At 31.5% G+C, this 4,099-nt stretch overlaps 1 non-coding gene across 1 annotated transcript; it reads left to right on the top strand.

Annotated features, from left to right (window-relative positions):
- The first annotated feature begins 3,677 nt into the window (after positions 1-3,677).
- LOC113705119 (small nucleolar RNA R71) lies at positions 3,678-3,779 on the top strand. Its single transcript, XR_003451767.1, has one exon. It is a non-coding gene; the product is annotated as a small nucleolar RNA R71 (small nucleolar RNA).
- The last annotated feature ends 320 nt before the right edge of the window (positions 3,780-4,099 follow it).

The raw sequence follows: 4,099 nt of genomic DNA, 5'->3' as shown, positions 1-4,099 counted from the left end.
ACACTTCTTCGAAAACCCCTTTCCCATGTTGCCTGTCAACAGTTATGAGTATAATTAATTCACTACGAAAGTAGGATTCATATGCATAAGGAAATTACACCATAGCTAGCCAAGATAGTAGTAATTAATGATCCAAAAATGACACTTGCATGAGTAGTTAGGAACTTTCATTTGTTATTTGCATAAGTTCAGTAGGTTTCATTTCTTATAATTCATTTATAGTCTAAATAATAGATAAATTTTAGTAGTGCCGGTAATTGTTCAATCTTTCTCGTGGGATCGACCCGATATATGCCCTAAACTACTAGTTGACCTGCATACTTGCAGTCAAAACGGGTATAAATTGAATTTTTTAACTTGTACGTATATCAAAAATCCGTCAAGTTTTTGGCGCCGCTACCGGAGAAAAACTCCTTTCTACCGGTCTAACTTCCACTCTAATGATTTTCAAATCTCAATTTATTAAGAAAGTAAAAAACAATATGGTTTTTGACTTGACAATAAATCATATTTTTCTCCTTTATGTATCAGAAGCATGTGCAGCCAAATTCTCTTACCAAATATAGTTGGAAAGCAATATGAACATAAGAGAAATGGCTGAGCAAATTGCAAAATTTCGGCTGCAATACGCGTATTCACTTTTGACCTCGTTTCAACTGCAATATTCTCTATGATAGATGTCAAACTGGCTTTTGTACAAAACACAAAAGTTGTAGCCCTTTGAATTAGCTTTCCAATGCTTCAAGAATCATCTAAATCGGAGATTTGTAGACCGAGATATGATCAAAATACCAAAGTCTGGTCAGAGCTCTGTTTTCAACTTTGGACAGCAGTGTTGAACTTTGGTATTTTGACATTTTAATTGAGAAAACGGCTAAATTGGACTCTGATGTCTTCATACCAAATTTAGATACGTCTCTTAGTTTCAAATTGGTTCAAGAATCATTTCAATCCGATCACTGTAACTCAAGTTATAGCCGAAATACTAAAATGTGTCAAAACTGTCAAAATGCACAAAATGCAAGTAAAAAGTGATAAAAACCTCATTTAATCACTTAAAAATATTTTTTTCCAATTATAGCTAAAATGATTCATTTTCTTCCAATAATATAACCAAAGTGACTAAAAATAACATAAAATATCATTCAAATATAATGTAAATTAGTCACTTATCAAATTTCCCCACACTCGAATCCCTCCGATAATTCCTCTAAAACCCGATCAAATTTTGCTTAGTCAATGGCTGCAAAAACTTTAAAAGTCACACTACTTAAAACACACGTACAAGAGTGCTGTTATTGTTGACTGAGGTCAAAATTCTAACGCGAAATTTGATAAGTGATTATTTTGTGTTATATTTGAATGACATTTTATATTATTTTTAATCACTTTTTCAATATTATATGAAGAAACTGGTCTATTTTGCTTAGAATTTTAAATGCTACTTAGTGCTTAAATGAGAGTTTTGTCCTTTTTACTTGCATATTTTGATTATTTTTGTAATAGTTGGATTTTGGACAAGAAATAAGTTTGCATTATGTTGATTGAAGTCCTAAAGTTCGCAAGAATGACAAATTTCAAAAGTGGTTCAAATCACAAAAAGAAAAAAAAATGAAGAAATTTGTCGGAAAAGAAAGTCGACTCAAATTCCTCTGAAGAATTTGATCAATTTTTGGAGGGATTGTTGAAGGGATTTGAGGCAGTGAGTTGGGATAAAGAAACAAAATTCGAAGAAAAATAGTGGAGGAATTCGGCCAGTTTTTGGACAAAGTTGCGGCTTCAATTTGCGCAATTTGTTTTCACCTTCATTTTTCACATCTTTTGAGGGACGTTTGGCATCTTAAATGCATATGTAAAGATGAGATTCTAACAATAATTCCTGATTTTATTTCTTCAACAATAATGTGATTTAGTGAAACCAAAATTGTTGGTTATTTGGAACTATGTTCATATGGAAGATACAAGTTAAAAACTTAAAAATTTCTCTATAAATAGAGCTTGTATCATTCATTTTAGAAGAGTTTGGAGAGTGGAAGAAATAGCACACAAAATGTAGTTTTTAATTAGTTTCTTAGTACTTTAGCTTGGGGTAGTATAGGATTGTTTAGATTAGTTAGATTCATCATCTTTTGTATATAGCTAAACTTAAATAAAAATTGAGGAGCAAATATGAAAAGTATAAACTTATGTGATTAGGGTGAGAATATTAATTTAACACTAGTTCAAGGAAGCGTTTATGAAGTTCAAGGGAAAGAATAAGGAAGTACTTATGAATTTAACACTAGTTCAAGAGTAAATGTATACCTTTGTGATTTTTGTGATTTTTGTGACTTGTTCAATATAATTTCATAAAAGAAATAATCTTATAACTAATTTCATAACCATAAAAGTATTGATTCATTACGAGAGTAGCTTTCACATGCATGAGAAAATTACATCATAATTATTAGGTAAGGTAGTTTTGTTAGTTATACCATAATCTAAAGAGCTTTTTTCATTTGCTATTTTTATGCAAATTTTAGTGTAATTTTTTTTTCTTTCAATTTGTTGATTGTCTAAATAATAAAAGAGTTTTACTAGTACCGGTACTTGTCCATTGTTTCCATGTTTGATCCTTTATACTAAATCTTGACTTGTACGCTTGTGAAAAATCACGTGTGAAGTATTTAAAAATTTATAAATATAAAACTTAACTGTAGATTGTGTTTAATTTTATATGCATACCACATTCATTTTTGGCCCATTGCTTGAAAATGATATTAAGTGATAAAATTGCTTAGTCAATAGCAATCCCTTCGGCATTCTGCTTTGCCAACGGCAATCCTTTTGGCAAACCTAAAAATGAATGTGTTGATTCTGAACATGTGCAATTTGTTAATAATTACAACTGATCATCACAAAACAATCCCTACTCTACATTCAATCCGGGACAGAAAAATCATCCAAGTTTTCGATGGGCGGATCAAAATAACCAACAAAGGCCTACAAATCCATCTGGCTTCCACCAAGGCAACCTACCGTGGAGATCAAACCGACTTGGAAATTGGTAATTGATAGATTAGCTAATGTGTCCAATAATAAGATTGATATGTTAGTTAGTGCTGACCAAAGATTTTAAAGAATTGAGGGGACGATGGACCAAGTTACAACTATCTATAAAATGCATAAGGTCTAATCGAGAGAGCTTCCTAGTAGGATCGAGGTTAATTTTAAAAAACATGTAAATGCAATCACTCTTAGAAGTGTGAAACAATTAGAGGGATAAAGATAAGAAAATAGCAAAAAAAGAGGTAGAAGTGAAGGGTAAAGATCAACACATTCGGTAGTTTCATACAATGTAGTTTCATAATCCCCTCCACATGTGTCACAACAAATAACACTTACATTGGGTGAAGAATTAGTAACAACTCCGGCTTGCCTACTAAGTAACTTAACTACATTGTTCATTTGAGCACTCAATATGTTAAAGAGTGTCCATTTCCAACATACCTGCTTGCCTTCTTCGATTATCTCTCTCATTTGCCTATTGATAATTATTGGCCGCCATCTCTTCAATTAAATTTTGGATTTTCTCGGGTGATTTATCCATTAATGCTCCACTTGTGATTGCATCAATTGTAGTTTTAGTTTAAAAAGATAAGCCATTATAAAATGTTTGGACTATAAACTAATTGGGAAATCCATGATGTGGACATTTCCTTAACAATTCCCTAAACCTTTTCCAAGTTTCACATAATGAATCACCATCATGTTGGTTAAAACCGTTATATCCAAAGTTTAGCTGTCTTTCCAAGTGAAAAATATTTATTCAAGAAAGTACGAGATAAATCATCCCAAATAGTAAAAGTGTTAGGAGTATGAGATTGCAATCATACCTTAGATTATCACACAATGAGAAAGGAAATAACTCAAGTCTAACGACATCTTTACTTCATTCATTTTAATAGTATTACATATTTTCAAGAATGTAGCCAAATGAGCATTTGGATATTCTATTGAATTACCTCCAAATTGAGATTGTTGAACCATTTGTATAAGAGATGATTTAATCTCAAAACTATTAGCATTTACCGTTAGCCTTACAATGGTCGTTTGAAAA

This window comes from Coffea arabica, chromosome 9e (genome assembly GCF_036785885.1).
Source record: "Coffea arabica cultivar ET-39 chromosome 9e, Coffea Arabica ET-39 HiFi, whole genome shotgun sequence".
NCBI lineage: Eukaryota > Viridiplantae > Streptophyta > Magnoliopsida > Gentianales > Rubiaceae > Coffea > Coffea arabica.
The sequence above is the reverse complement of the archived record's forward strand: the minus strand, read 5'-3'. Positions and strand labels throughout refer to the sequence as shown.